Below are 18962 nucleotides of genomic sequence, written 5' to 3' on the forward strand. Positions count from 1 at the left end.
GCCTGCCGCTTTTTAGGTAGTCTCTCCGGGGCTGCGATTGCCCCTTTCCAGCCCTTACAGCTCTGGCTGCCTGTCCCTGGTGGGGGATGGTCTGCAGCCGGCTATTTCCGTTCAGTCCTTTGTTCTGTGCGCGGTCCTGGCGGGGTCTTATGTTCCAGCTTTTCGCGTGGTAGCTATCCCCCAGCCTGGTTTGCTCGCCCAAGTTCGATCGCTCTGGTTACGCGTGGGGCGTTTCTGCCCGCTTCTTACCGAGCACGGCAGCCCGCGTCTCCCGCGCTTCCCTGCCCTGCCCCCACTTGCTAGCGGCGGTTGCAGGCGTCTGCGCGGCTTTTCCGCTGGGGGAGTTACTGTTGGGCTTGTAATCTGTTGGTTTTAATTATTTATTCGTTTTTCCCTTCCTGTTATGTTGCCCTCTGTGTTTCCAAGGCTCGCCTTAGACTCGGCAGGTAGAGTGTTTCCTTGTGTTTGGAAACCTCTCTTCTTAGAATTCCCTTCCCGGGACGGGCTTCCCTTCCCGGGGCGGAGCTCCCTCCCCACCTCCTTTGTCTCTTTTCTCGTCTTTTATATTTTTTCCTACCTGTTTTTGAAGACAATGATCTGCTTTTCTGGTTGCCTGATGTCCTCTGCCTGCATTCAGAGGTTGTTTTGTGGAGTTTGCTCCACATTGAAATGATCTTTTGAGGAATTTGTGAGGGAGAAAGTGGTCTTCTCTTCCTATTCCTCTACCATCTTAGCAAAGGGTCAGTATGTATTTTTTAAAAACTAGGACAATCTCTTACTTAGCCACAGTTAAATGATGAAAACAAGGAGATAATTATAATATAAAGTATGATTTTTATATAGATCTTATCAAATTTTGTCACTTATCACGATGTCCTTTGTAGCAAAATAAAATTTCTCATTATGCATTGTTTTTCATTTTTATGCCTCTTTAATGGATGGGGGAGCCTAGTAGGCTACAGTCCATGGGGTCTCAAAGAGTCGGAAAAGACTGAGTGACTTCACTCATTCACTCAACATCCTTCAATATATCACAGTTTTTCAGTCTCTGTCTTTTAGGATACCAGCATTTTTGAAAAGTACAGTTGACTTGTATTTTTTTTCTTTGTGTTCTATCTTTGGATTTGGGTATCTTCAAGTATATGGGAAATACAGGAAATAAGAGAACATATATATTTTTTAAATTCCACAGAAAGCAATCCAGAATATGAGAAATTCCACAAAACAAAAGACCTGGTTTCTTCAACAAATAAATGACAATAGAAAAGAAAGGGTAATTATTATGAATTTTTAAAACAGGAAATATGTCCTAATGCTATATGTAGAACTGGTTTGGACTTTAATTTTAACTAGCCAATTTTAAAATACATATGTACAAGAGTAAGAGAAATTTGAAGCTGGATATTAGATGACAAAGAATGCATTAATTTTAGATATGATAACAGTATCATTATATTTTTTTTAATAGTTCTTATCCATTGGAGATACATGTGCCTTATTTATGGTTAATATGCAGACATGTCTGATATTTGTTTTAAAAAATCTAGTCAAAGTTGAAAGTGGTAGACATAGATTGTTGCTGCTGTCCAGTCTGTCAGTCTGTCTGACTCTTTGCGACCTCACAGACTGCAGCAGCCAGGATTCCCTGTTGCCAGCCCTGGATAAATGCTGTTAAATATTGCTTAATTGCTTAGAGTGACAGGTACTTGGGAGTCTGTTATACCATTCTTTTATTTTTTATTATTTTTGTATATATTTGAAAGTTTCCATAGTTAAAAGTTAAAAACAAAGGGCTGAATGCCTTACCATGAGACTATTAAGGGATCAAAATCCTTGAGCTCATGACATACGGGTTATCTGATGCCTGCATGCTAAGTTGCTTCAGCTGTTTCCAACTCTTTGTGACCTTATGGACTGTAACTCACCAGGCTCCTCTGTCCTGAAACATGCTAAGACTGATGCTAAGACTGAAACATACATATAATTCTCCCAGGAGGTCATAGTGATAAACAGTAAGATTCGGTTCTTGGGTCATCAATGGTAAGGATCTGATGGTAGCACCCAGAATCTAATATATTCAAAGTGGGTTTATGTGAAAATTAAATGAATTTTCCTGTGTAATTGTGTTGTACAGTGTCCCGACTGGTTGTACTCTTAATAGCTCATTCATGCCACTGAGATATGGCTGCCACATTAATATTAATTATGATTAACTTTAAGGACACTCAAATGTTCTGTTTCTCTCGTTTCCTCTTGTTGTTCATACTCAGTTCTTTTGGTTCTGCCCTCTTCTTATTGGTGATCTGGTTGAAAGGAATGTCTGGACTTGGTTTTGTCCCTGAATCACCTTTAATTACATTATTTGTCCTTTGAGTGAAAGTCTTTTCTTGTTCCTTTATTTAGCCAGACTTTCAAAAGACACTAATCTAGACCAGGTATAAAAACTGGGTTCCCGTTTATCCATAAAAGGGGATCTAACAATGAAAACACAGTACAATGAAAACAATCTAGTAGATTTGTTTTCTCCATTTTAACTTTCAAGTATTTGAAAGTTAGAATAATAGAAGAATTATTAAAACATTGGTACCAAAGGAAGAAAACTATGGCAGACACAAAGATGGATTATACAATATCAGAAGGTAGAAATTATTATTTATAGTATATTCAATTGAATCAATGTTTAATGTGATTTTAAAAAGCTAATGCTCCCTGCCTGTCTTCTTTTTTTTTTTTTCCTTCGATTGAAACTATCAATCAGCCCATCAACAGCTATTCTAAACAACTAACTTAGATCTCTTGCTGTTTAGATTTAAGATTGTGGAGTTGAAAACAGAGAAAGAACCAGAACTTAGATGCAAGAAAGGGCTAGTACTGAGGATGAAACAGTAGAGTAAGAAGAGACAAATGACAAGAGTATTGACAATGAAACCCACACTTACAACTGCCCAGCCTCCTTGCTATGTACCTTCACCTGGTCACAGACAGTGGCAGCACGCGGAGACCATTGTGTGACCTCATACTTTGGCAGGTTAACAGCGTGTTCTTATTGAACTGAATAAAGTAGCTCAAAGTTTATTATTATTTTATAAGCTTGGTGACATTAAATAGAATGAAACAAGACCAAGTAATCAAAAGACTTTGCCTCTACCCAATTTAATTGAAATACTGCTGTATTCTTTGCTTTCCAAAGTACTGAAATCTACACAAGTTAAAAAGAGTAATAGTGGAGTCTTTTCATCATGGGCCTGATTTCCCTCACAGATTCCTAAGGAATTCCTTGGCAGCCCTTAAAGGAAGGTTGTAGAGCACCTTCCACAAGAGAGAAGCAGTGGTAACCCAAAGTAAATGAATTTTTAGTTTCATCATGCCCTAACAGAAACTATCATGAAGACCTACTGACTGACAGGGTGTTTAGTACAATAGCATTACTTTTTTACTTTTGAGGGTCTACGACTATAGAAAATGGGGCTGTCTGTTACTTTTTTTTATAAATAAAATGTCCTGCAATTGTTCAAATGCCTTCCTTCTCACTGAGCATAGATGGAGGCTACAAGGAACAACTGAAGTACAATACTATTTATCTCTTTTTGGCTGTACAACAGGAAATTGTATTCATAAGACTTTAAACTGCTGACTAAGAATGAAATGAGTGATGTGTATTTTTTCTTTCTTAAATTAATTTATTTTTTATTGAAGGACAATTGCTTTACATAATTTTGCTGTCTTCTGTCAAGCTGCAACATGAATCAGCCATAGGTATACATATGTCCCCTCCCTTTTGAACCTCCCTCCCATCTCCCTCCTCATCCCATCCCTCTAGGTTGACACAGAGGCTCTGTTTGAGTTTCCTGAGCCATGCAGCGAATTCCCCTTGGCTATCTATTTGACATATGGTAATGTAAGTTTCCATGTTACCCTTTCCATACATCTCACCCTCTCCACCCCTCTCCCCATGTCTATAAGTCTATTCTCTATGTCGGAGGCTTTCTTCCTAGTAGAGTACTGAATTTTCACTAGTGCTGTGGCAGTTTTTTCTAATATTGCATTGTATATCTCTATGAATAAAGTATGCTGCAAAAATATTCTCATGTTGGTTTCACAGGGGTGAGGTGGGGTAGGCTAGGGAAGGAATATAGCCGTTAGTAGATAATTTTAAACCCACACTGATCTGTCATAGGCAGGAAAATATTTTGATGACTAACTGTGGTTATCTTGACTAAGCATCTCCTTATTTATTAACTTTCTAACTAGTCTCTTTCAAGATATTAAATTAACTTTGAGATCCTCTTACCATGACAAGTAAGTGGCTAACGTATTTTTCCAAAACTCTGTGGGAAGTTGTAATTGTCTGTGAAGGATTTTCCTAAATGTTGAAATGCCCTCCCTGGTTCCCAATGACTAAGTTCCAATTTGGCTTCAACTTTTATAGCAAGACTTTGGAAAACCATTATTCCCAGAGAAACATCTTGTGCTTAACTAATGTTTCTACAGAACTCAAGGTAAAACAAAGATAACTGAAACCCAATGCTCTCAGCATTTAGACCATATGTCCATATGTGGTTCAGGCTGAGGTGACATGTATTTCTCACTCTTAGCAGTAAAATTTAAAGTAAGTGAACAAACCAGGCACCTTCAGCTCTTCTAAGTCAGGGAATCAGGCTAGGAATGTGTTGGTGAGACAAGGCTTAGTTCTGGCCAAAGTCTGGAAAGAGTTGAGAGTCAATATAACAGTATGAGCGTCTGGGGCTGGGTCCAACACTGACTTAAAACAGGAAATGTGTGCTCTGAAGCCGTTCAGTCAGACCTAGTTGGGTCTGAGACGTGCAGAAATCACAAAAGGTACTTGAGGCTTTATAGCTCCAACTGTTAAATTCAACACTAAGCCTCTCTTTCCTGCTTTCTGACCTAATAGGAATTCTCGCCCTTAGTTGGGTTTAAATACTACCAAGTGTATTTTGGCTTTTGGTAAGTAGAAAAGCAGAAGTCTACCATGCGTGCCATGTCTCTGAATTTGAGACTGCAATGATATCATGGCTAAAGGGAACACCATTAATCACATGGGGCCGGCTAGAAAAACCAGCGAAGGAGACTTTTTGTGTAATAAAATCCAGACTAAAATTAAAATGGTGAGAGGAAAATGCTGAAAGAAAAAAAAGTCTTAAGGTATACTTTAGCACTTGGAAATATTTAAACTGAGCTATTTAAAATGTATTCATATATGTATATATTATATACATGGAAAATATATACACATATGCAATGTACATATACCTAATATATACATAAAATATAATTGCTTTATACTTACTACAACTTTGTACATAATATTTACATATTTTTAAAAATTTAAGTAAATTTTAAGTTTAGAGAAATGCATTTTGCCTTAATTTTAAAAGATGCTTATTCTTGTTTTTAATAATCCATTTGTAATTAGAGATACTACATTTAGAATAGTCAACCCTTAGGACTTCCCTGGTGGTCCAATGGTTAAGACTCTGCACTGCCTATTCGAGGAGCAGGGGTTCAATCCCTGGTCAGGGAATTAAGATCCCACATGCTGTTCAGCATGGCCAAAAGATTTTTTTTTTTTTTAAAGTCAACATCCCATGTTTAAGGATGAAACAAACTATATCCAAGAAAGTATGCAGAGGCAGTAGCAGTGATAAAAGTTGAAAGTAAAGCAGCTTTGGTGGCAAATTCCAGCAGCTTTCTCCCAAATAAGTGAGCAAAAATTGAAAGTGGTAGTTGTTCAGTCATGTCCAACTCTTTGTGACCCCATTGACTGTAGCCTGCCAGGCTTCTCGTTCATGGAATTCTCCAGTTAAGAATACTGGAGTAGGTAGCCATTCCCTTCTCCAGGGGATCTTCCTAACCTAGAGATTGAACCCAAGTCTCCTGCATTGCAGGCAGATTCTTTACCATCTGAGTCACCCCCAAAATCTAATGCAAATCATAATGATTTGTTTTCTCTGTAATTTAAAAGAATGACTTAATAAGGACATAGAGTAGAAAACTTTATTCATGTACATGAGCACATATTATACAGAAAAGGAAACATTACATTCTGTGAAAGAGACAAAAATGCTGAAACATGACTTCATTGAACTGAAAACTTAAGATCTCAGAGCTAACTAGTTCTTCTAATAAAAATGAGCAAAACACTAAAATTTGAAATATTTGTTTTCTTTTACAGACAGCTTTGTTTATAGAAAGATAACATCTTAAGCTGTCTTCAGTGTTCAGGTCCCAGAATAGTTGAGGCATCATTACTTCTATGAACATTTATAATTTCTAGCAGAGATCATTAGTATTCTATGGTTTTTAATAATGTTGGACAAAGTTGATCATCTCCAAAATTCATTAGTCAAATCCAGAAAAAAATTTAAAAAATAAGTCAACCATGCCATATTCCAGTTATTTCTATTATATAAGCTCATTAAAGGAAATGAAAGCCATGATTTCATATTTCATTGAGATAAAACTTAGTCCCTTTGCAAGGCAGCCATAAAACACAATACATCTTAATACATTTTAAATGTATTCATCCACATTTCCAATTATTTGGCAAGGCATTCTTTTGGGGGTTTGTGAGCAGTTTGGCTACAATAAGCAAAACCATGTTCCACAACAACACAGATGTTATGTCTTGAGTGACTAGAAGAAATTTGAAAGTTATTGTGCCAAATGATTACCCTCATTCATCTCCTTAGACAAGACAAGATGTGACATGGGTGTGGGGAAGGAAAGCAATATGGTGGAAAGGAGAAGGGAAGAGGGATGAAAGGAGTCAAAATGTGCGTAACTAGAAGGATTCAGAGATGGAAGGCAATCAGTGTTTTGTTTATCCATTTAGATCTGTCCAGTGTGATGTCTTTATTTCAATATTTCTTTTAATAACTTGTTTCTTATTTTAGATCTGTGGAAACTCATTCAGGAGTTCTTATGTTGTTGACTATAAAAGTAGTCATTTAATATACACACACCAAAATGGAAAACTGGTACTCAAACAGATACATGTACACACAGGTTCATCATAGCATTATCCAAAGGTGAAAACAGTTTTAACCTAAAGGTGAAAACAGTCCAATGCCCATCACTGTATAAATGGATAAACAAATGGACAAATGGTGGTATCACACAATAGAACACTATCCATTCATAAAAAAGAAGTGCTGATAATGCACTTATCATATACCACGGATATATCAAAAAAAGTGGATGTATCAAAAAATACAAAGTAACACATGATTTTATTTATATAAAATATTGAAAAAAGAAGCAAATTCATGGGGAAAAAATGTAGTGGTTGCCAGGGGTAGAAAATGAGGATATGGAAGCAACTTCTTAATGGATATAGACTTTTCTTTGGGGGTGATGAAAATATTTTAATTTTAGAAGTGGATAGAGGTAGTGATAGTACAACATCATTAGGGTCCTAAATATTACTGGATTGTTTACTTTAAAATGGTTAATCTTATATTATGTGAAATTTTACCTGTTAAAATGTTCTTTAACTATTTTTTAAAGTAACACTTCTATAGTAAGATGCAAAGTATATTGGCTATGGTAAAGGAAAAGAGATCATTCTGTCGTTTTTGAGATTGCATCCAAGTACTGCACTTGGGACTCTTTTATTGACCATGATGGCTACTCCATTTCTTCTGAGGGATTCCTGCCCACAGTAGTAGATATAATGGTCATCTGAGTTAAATTCACCCATTCCAGTCCATTTTAGTTCCCTGATTCCTAGAATGTCGACGTTCACCCTTGCCATTTCTTGTTTAACCTCTTCCAATTTGCCTTGATTCATGGACCTGACATTCCAGGTTCCTATGCAATATTGCTCTTTACAGCATCAGATCTTGCTTCTATCACCAGTCACATGCACAACTGGGTATTGTTTTGCTTTGGCTTCATCCCTTCATTCTTTCTGGAGTTATTTCTCCACTGATCTCCAGTAGCATATTGGGCACCTAATGACCTGGGGAGTTCCTCTTTTGGTATCCTATTATTTTGCCTTTTCATACTGTTCATGGGGTTCTCAAGGCAAGAATACTGAAGTGGCTTGCCATTCCCTTCTCCAGTGGACCACGTTCTGTCAGTTCTGTCATTCAATATCACAGTTATCTGAGTCTATGCCCCAAACAGTTATGCTGAAGAAGCTGAGGTTGAACGGTTTTATGAAGACCTACAAGACCTTTTAGAACTAACACCCAAAAAAGATGTCCTTTTCATTATACGGGACTGGAATGCTAAAGTAGGAAGTCAAGAAACACCTGGAGTAACAGGCAAATTTGGCCTGTTACATACGGAATGAAGCAGGGCAAAGACTAGTAGAGTTTTGCCAAGAAAATGCACTGGTCATAGCAAACACCCTCTTCCAACAACACAAGAGAAGACTCTACACATGGACATCGCCAGATGGTCAACACTGAAATCAGTTGAATATATTCTTTGCAGCCAAAGATGGAGAAGCTCTATACAGTCAACAAAAACAAGACCAGGAGCTGACTGCGGCTCAGATCATGAACTCCTTATTACCAAATTCAGACTGAAATTGAAGAAAGTAGGGAAAAGCGCTAGACCATTCAGGTATGACCTAAATCAAATCCCTTATGATTATACAGTGGAAGTGCAAAATAGATTTAAGGGTCTAGATCTGATAGATAGAGTGCCTGATGAACTATGGAATGAGGTTCGTGACATTGTGCAGGAGACAGGGATCAAGACCATCCCCATGGAAAAGAAATGCAAAAAAGCAAAATGGTTGTCTGGGGAAGCCTTACAAATAGCTGTGAAACGAAGAGAGGCAAAAAGCAAAGGAGAAAAGGAAAGATATAAGCATCTGAATGCAGAGTTCCAAAGAATAGCAAGAAGATATAAGAAAGCCTTCTTCAGCAATTAATCCAAAGAAATAGAGGAAAACAACAGAATGGGAAAGTCTAGAGATCTCTTCAAGAAAATTAGAGATACCAAGGGAACATTTCATGCAAAGATGGGCTCGATAAAGTCACAGAAATGGTATGGACCTAACAGAAGCAGAAGATATTAAGAAGAGGTGGCAAGAATACACAGAAGAACTGTACAAAAAAGATCTTCATGACCCAGATAATCATGAGGAAGTGATCACTAATCTAGAGCCAGACATCTTAGAATGTGAAGTCAAGTGGGCCTTAGAAAGCATTACTATGAACAAAGCTAGTGGACGTGATGGAATTCCAGTTGAGCTGTTTCAAATCCTGAAAGATGACGCTGTGAAAGTGCTGCACTCAATATGCCAGCAAATTTGGAAAACTCAGCAGTGGCCACAGGACTGGAAAAGGTCAGTTTTCATTCCAATCCCAAAGAAAGGCAATGCCAAAGAATGCTCAACCTACTGCACAATTGCACTCATCTCACAAGCTAGTAAAGTAATGCTCAAAATTCTCCAAGCCAGGCTTCAGCAATACGTGAACCGTGAACTTCCAGATGTTCAAGCTGGTTTTAGAAAAGGTAGAGGAACCAGAGATCAAATTGCCAACATCCACTGGATCATGGAAAAAGCAAGGGAGTTCCAGAAAAATATCTACTTCTGCTTCATGACTATGCCAAAGCCTTTGACTGTGTGGATCACAACAAACTGGAAAATTCTGAAAGAGATGGGAATACCAGACCACCTAACCTGCCTCTTGAGAAATCTGTATGCAGGTCAGGAAACAACAGTTAGAACTGGACATGGAACAACAGACTGGTTCCAAATAGGAAAAGGAGTACATCAAGGCTGTATATTGTCACCCTGCTTATTTAACTTCTATGCAGAGTACATCATGAGAAACACAAGCTGGAATCAAGATTGCCAGGAGAAATATCAATAACCTCAGATATGCAGATGACACCACCTTTATGGCAGAAAGGGAAGAGGAGCTAAAAAGCCTCTTGATGAAAGTGAAAGAGGAGAGTGAAAAAGTTGGCTTATAGCTCAACATTCAGAAAATGAAGATCATGGCATCCGGTCCCATCGCTTCATGGGAAATAGATGGGAAAACAGTGGAAACAGTGTCAGACTTTATTTGGGGGGGCTCCAAAATCACTGCAGATGGTGATTGCAGCCATGAAATTAAAAGATGCTTACTCCTTGGAAGAAAAGTTATGACCAACCTAGATAGTATATTCAAAAGCAGAGACATTACTTTGCCGACTAAGGTCTGTCTAGTCAAGGCTATGGTTTTTCCAATAGTCATGTATGGATGTGAGAGTTGGACTGTGAAGAAGGCTGAGCGCCGAAGAATTGATGCTTTTGAACTGTGCTGTTGGAGAAGACTCTTGAGAGTCCCTTGGACTGCAAGGAGATCCAACCAGTCCATTCTGAAGGAGATCAGCCCTGGGATTTCTTTGGAAGGAATGATGCTAACACTGAAGCTCCAGTACTTTGGCCACCTCATGAGAAGAGTTGACTCATTGGAAAAGACTTTGATGCTGGGAGGGATTGGGGGCAGGAGAAGGAGGGACGACCGAGGATGAGCTGGCTGGATGGCATTACTGACTCGATGGATGTGAGTCTGAGTGAACTCCGGGAGATGGTGATGGACAGGGAGGCCTGGGTGCTGCGATTCATGGGGTCACAAAGAGTCGGACACGACTGAGCAACTGAACTGAACTGAAAGGAAAAGAAATATTGCCCATCATAGAAAGTATATAATTATTTTAAAAATTTAGAAAATTTGTAGAGCACTTAATATACATGCCTATGAGCATACCAATTTTCTCATTCCAAAACATCTTCAAGAAAACTATGTATTCTCAATAGGTTCTGGGGATCTAAGGCCATCAATACATATTTATGTTTTCACTGATATAATTAAACAGCCTTCTAATACAAGTGACTCTACAATATTGTATTTTTTTATATTAATACCTTTAATTTTGTAAAATATTTAATCCCTCTAGTACTGAGTTCCTGTGACTATAAATGGAAGAGGCTAACTTGACAGAGGGTGTGAGCCAGAGGCATACAATAGAAATATTCGTGTATACACTCTGTTCCAAATCTTGTGAATCAGAAATAAGGGATCAGTGTCTTGGCAGGCATGTTTTAAAAAGTTTAAAATATTCCAATTATTAAAGAAAGTGAAATCTCTACTCACATTTTGATTATTAACTATGAGATCCAATGGCCTCTACTGTCTTTTATTTTTCATATTTCATATTGAAAATAACATATTTATGACCAAATTATGAGTCAACACTATTGGCAGACTTTCATACATTCAAAATATAATCAGAAATATCTTCTCAATACTCTATTTTGTTTTACATGATTAACTATAGAAATTGCCTACCAATTTTAATTTTGCATGTGTAAATAAACCTTATATTTTAAGTGTTGGATTTTATTTTTATTTTAAGATATCTATATGATATTTACTAAGTATATAAAGAATCTACTGCTTGCAATTATTGCAAAATTTCTATTTTCCCATAGACTATTCACTGAAGAATGTAATAATTACTCATAAAATTACAAGAAGTTGTATTTTTGTGGGTAGCCACAAAAATAGGCAGTCAGACAGTCACTTATTGCAACAGTTTTTGACGAAGGGCATTCTGAAGACTATAGAAGCCAACTGCAAGGACTTAGAAATTACCCCAAACACTAATATTTAACCAGAATGGAAAGATAATAGAGAACATATAAAACTTAAAGATCAAAAACAAGCCACAGACTTCTCCTAATTTTGAATCACTCCAATAACCCTCCCAAAATGAATCATCTAATCATCAAGGAAGGAGAATAACAACATGCACAACTCAAACATAAAGATGTTTGGTATTTCTGATTTGAAGTATTTTCTCATATTCTTAAAAGCCTGTTTGAGTGCTTTGGAATATAGTGGAATGTAGTGTATCATTTTCTTCTGTTCCATGATTATTCTGGAGGGAGTAGAGAATTGCCCTGTATTAAGACACACTTTTATATCAGTTCTGAGATTTTTTATATGGTTTCCTTAAAGGGTAATGTCAGGGGGAAGGAAGTTGTATGCTGTTTCTTATTTGTTAGTGCTGGAGAACTAACTTTTCCCTCTTTCTCTATATGGCCACATTACTATAGGATATCACCTCTTCTTATATATGAATCTTCTCCAGAAGCAATCCTTTTCCAAAACTCTGATTTATGGTTCCACTTACTTTAAGTCCCTTCCCCAAGCAATGAAGTCCCAAGGTTTTTTCAGAACATTGGCACTTAGCATTGCAATTGGAGTTTCTTTATTCTGAGAAAAATTTTATGTGTCCTTCATCTAAGTTCTCTGTATCCTTTGGCTCTTTTTCATTAAGTTTCTTAAGACTTTATGGTGTTGTTGTTGTTTAGTCACTAACTCATATCTGACTCTTTGCGACCCCCATTACTGTAGCCCACCAGGCTCCTCTATCTGTGGGATTTCCCAGGCAAGAATATCAGAGTGTGTAGCCATTTCCTTCTCCAGGGGATCTTCCCAACAAGGGGATCGAATGCTCAACTCCTGCATTGACAGGGGGATTCTTTACCACTGAGCCACAGGGAAGCCTGTTCTTAAGCTTTACCTTCCTCTGTTTTTGCACTCATTGGCTCACAACAGTAGGCAGTGGAGTTCTGCTGGAATTTGGTTTATATCAACAGTTATAGATAACTTGATGTTTGTGAAATTCTGTAGGTCTTGATAGTGTGGAAGACATAAACTGAGTTCATTGATATAGAGGACATGTTGGGGAGTGGGTTCAAATTAAGTTTAAAAAAAAAAGGATTGAATCTCTGAGCCCATTGCTAAAGTCACCATGATTGGGTAGAACCCAGATCACTGTGTCCACTCTGCAATTACAAATCTTCAAGAATCCCCCTCTTGCCCCCAGTTAAAAGCAATACCTGAATATCATTGTGCTAATATCATGGCAACAACATGCTAAACTTCATTCTAAGAAAGGTTATAAAATCGGTTCCTTCCTTTGGCCTAATATACATTCAAAATATATTAAATGGAAAAGTTGAAACATGTATAATTTTTTGAAATGTATAATTTCACAGCTGTTCAATGATATCAAAGATTCCAATAATTTTCGCTTTGGAAAAACAAATGTCAGAAATTTATTTCAATTGTTTTTCCTGTTTGTTGTCCAAAATGTTTAATACTGACCTTAAGCTTCATTCATACGCCACAAAACAACTTGGCAATTATTAGAGATTTCCAACATCGCTAGTTAGCTGTGTTATTAAAGAAGTACTACTTAAACATGTTGATGAGCAAAAAGATTTTCATCACTGCTGTTATAGAAACAATGATTATATGAAATATTTGATATGTTGTTATTTAGTTGCTAAGTTGTGTCTGACTCTTTGTGACCCCATGAACTGCAGCACACCAGGCTTCTCTGTCCTTCATTATCTCCTGGAGTTTGCTCAAACTCATGTCCATTGAGTCAGTGATGCCATCTAACAATTTAATATCACATCAAATATTATACTGAAAAGGACTTTCAAAATCTAAAGCTCAAAAAATGTAGGCACTATGTGAAGGTGAAAGTCACTCAGTCGTGTCCGACTGTTTGTGACCTCATAGACTATGCAGCCCATGGAATTCTCCAGGCCAGAATAATGGAGTGGGTAGCCTTTCCCACTCCATTTCCAGGGATCTTTCCATCTTTCCAACCCAAAGATTGAACCCAGGTATCCCGCATTGCAGGAGGATTCTTTACCAGCTGAGCCACAGGGAAGCCCATTTATGATTTAATTATTTAATTATTAATCAACCAGAACCAAGATAGGTATATATGTGTCGCTTACTTGGAGGGCAAAGTTTTTCTCTTACAACATGCTAGTATATTTTATAATATATGTATTTTATTTGTTGAAGATCAGCAAGACAGAAAGTCAAGTCATTGCTATCAAGATTATTATCACATGTGGATATTTTTTATGGATGACTGTTTTTAAAAGTTGAAAAAGGAGTTAGGGAAAGAATAAGAGGATTCCACATCTATTTAGTTTTAAGAACCATGTATGAATTCAGTAAGGAAGCTAATGTGACAGAGTAAAAACATATTAGGTTTCCCTGGTGGTTCAGTGGTAAAATATCTGCCTGCCAATGTTGCAGATGCAGGAGATGTGGGCTTGATCCCTGGATTGGGAAGATCCCTTGGAGGAGGAAATGGCAACCCACTGCAGTATTCTTGCCACAGAATATCCCATGGACAGAGAAATCTGGTGAGCTACAGGTCATGGAGTCACAAAGAGTCAAACGTGACTGAGCATAGTAATGTTAGTCTCTCAGTTGTGGCTGACTCTTTGCAACCCATGAACTGTAGCCCACCAGGCTCCTCTGTACATGAAATTCTCCAGGCAAGAATACTGGAGTGGATTGCCGTTCACTTCTCCAGGTGACTGAGCATGCATACATTGCCTTTGAAGGTTTACTCTGATATTTATTACTTGTGTGACCTTGCTGTTAGCAAATAACTTAATCCTATGAAACCTCAGTACTCTCATTTGTAAATTGGATGACTTTGACTGTAAGGATTAAATGAGGTGAACTCATAGTCATACATACATGCCTTCATGCTGTCACTCAATCATGACCTAACCCTTTGAGACCCCATGAACTGTAGTCCACCAGACTCCTTTGTCCATGGAAATAAGCAAGCACATCGGAATGGGTTGCCATTTCCTACACCAAGGGATCTTTCTGACCCAGGTATTGAGCCTGCATTTCCTGCTTTGGCAGGTGGAATTTTTACCACTGATTCACCTGGAAAGACCCAGTCGTATACGTTGTTGTTGTTCAATTGCTAAGTTGTGTCCAACTCTTTGCAACCCTGTGAACTGTAGCTTCCCTGTCCTTCCCTGTCCTTCACTGTCTCCTGGAGTTTCCTCAAACTCATGTCCATTGAATTGGTGATGCCATCCAACCATCTCATCCTCTGTTGCCCCCTTTTCCTTCTGCTCTCAGTCTTTCCCACCATGAGGGTCTTTTCCAATGAATGGCCTCTTTGCGTCAGATGGCCAAAGTATCGGAGCTTCAGCTTCAGCATCAGTCCTCCAGTGAATATCCAGGACTGATTTCCTTTAGGATTAACTGGTTTGATCCCCTTGCTGTTCAAGGGACTCTCAAGAGTCTTCTCTACCACCATAGTTGGAAAGAGTCAATTCTTTGGTGCTCAGGATTCTTTACGGTCCAACTCTCACATCCATACATGACTACTGGAAAAACCATAGGTTTAACTAGACAGATCTTTCTCAGCAAAATTATGTCTCTGCTTTTTAATACACTATCTAGGTTTGTCACAGCTTTTCTTCCAAGGAGCAAGTGTCTCAATTTCATGGTTTCAGTCACCATCTTCAGTAATTTTGGAGCCCAAGAAAACATAGAAGGCACTTAATACCTGTTATTTCCTAATCGTCCCATTCTGCCCTACCCCAAACACCAACTCGGGAGAAATATCAATAACCTCAGATATGCAGATGACACCACCCTTATGGCAGAAAGTGAAGAGGAACTAAAAAGCCTTTTGATGAAAGTGAAAGAGGAGAGTGAAAAAGTTGGCTTAAAGCTCAACATTCAGAAAACGAAGATCATGGCATCCGGTCCCATCACTTCATGGGAAATAGATGGGGAAACAGTGGACAGTGTCAGACTTTATTTTGGGGGGCTCCAAAATCACTGCAGATGGTGACTGCAGCCATGAAATTAAAAGACGCTTACTCCTTGGAAGAAAAGTTATGACCAACCTAGACAACATATTCAAAAGCAGAGACATTACTTTGCCAACTAAGGAGCGTCTAGTCAAGGCTATGGTTTCTCCTGTGGTCATGTATGGATATGAGAGTTGGACTGTGAAGAAGGCTGAGCGCCAAAGAATTGATGCTTCTGAACTGTGGTGTTGGAGAAGACTCTTGAGAGTTCCTTGGACTGCAAGGAGATCCAACCAGTCCATTCTGAAGGAGATCAACGCTGGGATTTCTTTGGAAAGAATGATGCTAAAGCTGAAACTCCAGGACTTTGGCAACCTCATGCGAAGAGTTGATTCATTGGAAAAGACTTTGATGCTGGGAGGGATTGGGGGCAGGAGGAGAAGGGGACGACAGAGGATGAGATGGCTGGATGGCATCACTGACTTGATGGACGAGCATCTGAGTGAACTCCAGGAGTTGGTGATGGACAGGGAGGCCTGGCATGCTGTGATTCATGGGGTCACAAAAAGTTGGACATGACTGAGCGACTGAACTGAACTGAGAATATACAAAATATAATTCTATGTTATATTTGTATTTGTTTTTAATATCTATCATTTGCATAATACTTTATTAAAAGCATGAGAAATTATATAACTTGATATTTCATTCTTTCATGAACTGATCATGAAATCTTATGAAAGGCAGATATGTAAAACATTTCATCATACAAAGGATTTTTAAGTAGTAAAACTAAAGGATGTGAAAGAGTTTAAATCCAATATAAGATTTATGCTTACAAAAATATATGAAGCAGATTATTTTTAAAAACAAGGACAAGCAAAGAGTATTATGCTAATTTTTAAATGGCCAATAAAACAGTATTCTTCCTAACAAATGTCACAGACAGGATTTCCTGGAAAATAGGAGTGTGTTAAGATTTTTAACCTCTTGAGTATTTTGTACTGCTTTGCAGTGAGATTGGTGCAGAGTTCCTTAGATTATTAGGGGATAGCTCTCTTTTCTTCCCCACCTTCAGCATAAATCAAGGACAGCCTTTAGGTATCAGCATCTTGCTTTTCACCCATCATCACAACCAGCCATTCCTTGGACGAAATGAAACACTACAGTCTCACGGTGGTGTTCTCTGAAATGCCATCATCAACTCTGAACTCCTTTGGAATTCATAAAAGCTGACATTTGTTTCTGGCTATTAGAAAAAAGAAAAGACAATGTTCTATTTTTTGTCTTCTCCTGCTTAGGAAGCTCCTTATTTACAGAGACCTTTGTCTTTTTGTTTACTGATGTATTCCATGCATGTAGATCTGAGCCACTGAGATGCACAATAAATGTTACTTTTAAACAAATATTGAATGAGTTCAAGAGATAATGGTTCCCATGATACGGTCAAGAAGGTTGTTGTAAGTAAACTGAAACATAAAAATTATCCTGACAGATGGGTGAGTTTGGATAAGTAGTGAGATAGGAGGATGATCTGGGTGGAACAACTGGCTTAGATATTTGTGAGTACTTTTTATTATTCAGAAACTGACATCTGATATATTATACAAACTAGCAGGGAAGACGGCTATCAACTCTGACAAATCCTGCCAAGAGGCCAATTAAGGAAGGAGAATAGCCAACTGGCTTTAGCAATAGGATTCCTTGTAACTCTGAGATTACTTTCAGTAGAGTGTTGGAGATGGAGGCCAGATTGTAGAACAATTATGAAAGGGGGACAAAATGGAGATGATGGGTCTTTCAGAACAATTGGAAATGAAGAAAACATGTATATATCAGTAGACAAATTCAAGGAATTTTTGAAAATATTGTCTTTATAATGAAGAAGGTCAAGGGGCTTCCCTGGTGGCTCAGTGAAAAAGAATCTGCCTGTGAATTCAGGGGACGCAGGTTTGATCCCTGCTCTGGGATGATTCCACATGCTGCAGAGCAGCTAGCCCACGCACTACAAGTATTGAGCCATTGCTCCAGAGCCTAGGAACTGCAACCATTGATGCCACAACTACTGAAACCCATTGCAGCTAGAGCCTGTGCTTCACTGCATGAGAGGCCACCACAATGAGAAACAAGTGCATTGCAGCTAGAGAGTGGCCCCACTTGTCCCAGATAAAGACAGTCTGTGCACAGCAATGAAGATCCAGGGAAACCAAAAATAAATAAATAACTAAAAATTAAAAATAAACATTTTAATTAAAAAATAAAGAAGATTGAGCATGTTTAAACAGTAAAAGGAGACAGAAAAGTTGAAAATATCCAGTGAATCAGGGGAAAATTGCTACTATAAGATTCCTCAGAATTAAGGAATTATCTAATTCAGATGAAAAAGGAAGGCTACCTGGACAGGAGTCCAACACTATGGTAAACAAATTAGTTACATATATATTTTTTAATTTTATCATAAAATTGTTCAAATATTCAGAAAGGCTATAAGAACTATATATAGACACCCATATTCTCAACACTTTGATTTGTGATTAGCACTTGGTAATATTAATTATGTATCTATCCATATTTCCATCCTAGTCTTGCAGAAATCTACATTATTTTTGACATGCTTCAAAGCTGCAAATGTTAGTGCTAAATTTTTCAACATGTGTGTCATTAACTATGGTTCAATATTTAAAAAACCTTTTGTGATAAAATATACAAATGTAAAAAGCACAAAATGAATTGTTCCATTGACTGAATAAGTTTGGAAAATGTATTTACTAAGTGAGCTAGACATTTATCAAGTCATAAAATATATGCATCAACTCCACAACATTCCTTTGTGTTGTTACCCAGTTATTCCTTGCCTTCATTCCCACTCTTCTGGCTCATTTTAACCATAAATTAGTTTTGCCTGTCCTGAAGCCTGATATGGAATATACAATAGGTATGTACTCTTTTGCATACTTTCTGTTTTGAGTTTCACCCATGTTATTGCAAATATTTGCAGTTTGTTATGTTTTATTACTATATAGTTATTCATTTGAATTACTATGACACACCTTTCTTATTTTCCTCTTGATGGATACCCGAGCTTCAGACAGATTTTTGCTGATTAATAAAACTGATATGAAAATTCTTAAGCAAGTCTTTTTATGTGCATTTGCTTTCTTTTCGGGGGTAAATACCTAGGAATGAAATTTCTGAGCTTATAGAAGATGTATGTTTAATCTTTGAATAACTGAGCACCTTTTTTCAAAACATGGTAAGAGGATTAATAACTTTTGCCATAATTATATAAGATGTCTGGGTTATTTTATATCTAACTTCAGTCATT

General features: G+C 37.7%; 1 pseudogene; it reads left to right on the forward strand.

Annotated features, from left to right (window-relative positions):
- The first annotated feature begins 5030 nt into the window (after window positions 1-5030).
- The window catches only part of LOC120854167, a 161405-nt pseudogene continuing 147473 nt past the window's right edge, over window positions 5031-18962 (forward strand).

Source organism: Oryx dammah, unplaced genomic scaffold (genome assembly GCF_014754425.2).
Source record: "Oryx dammah isolate SB20612 unplaced genomic scaffold, SCBI_Odam_1.1 HiC_scaffold_27, whole genome shotgun sequence".
NCBI classification, from domain to species: Eukaryota; Metazoa; Chordata; class Mammalia; order Artiodactyla; family Bovidae; genus Oryx; species Oryx dammah.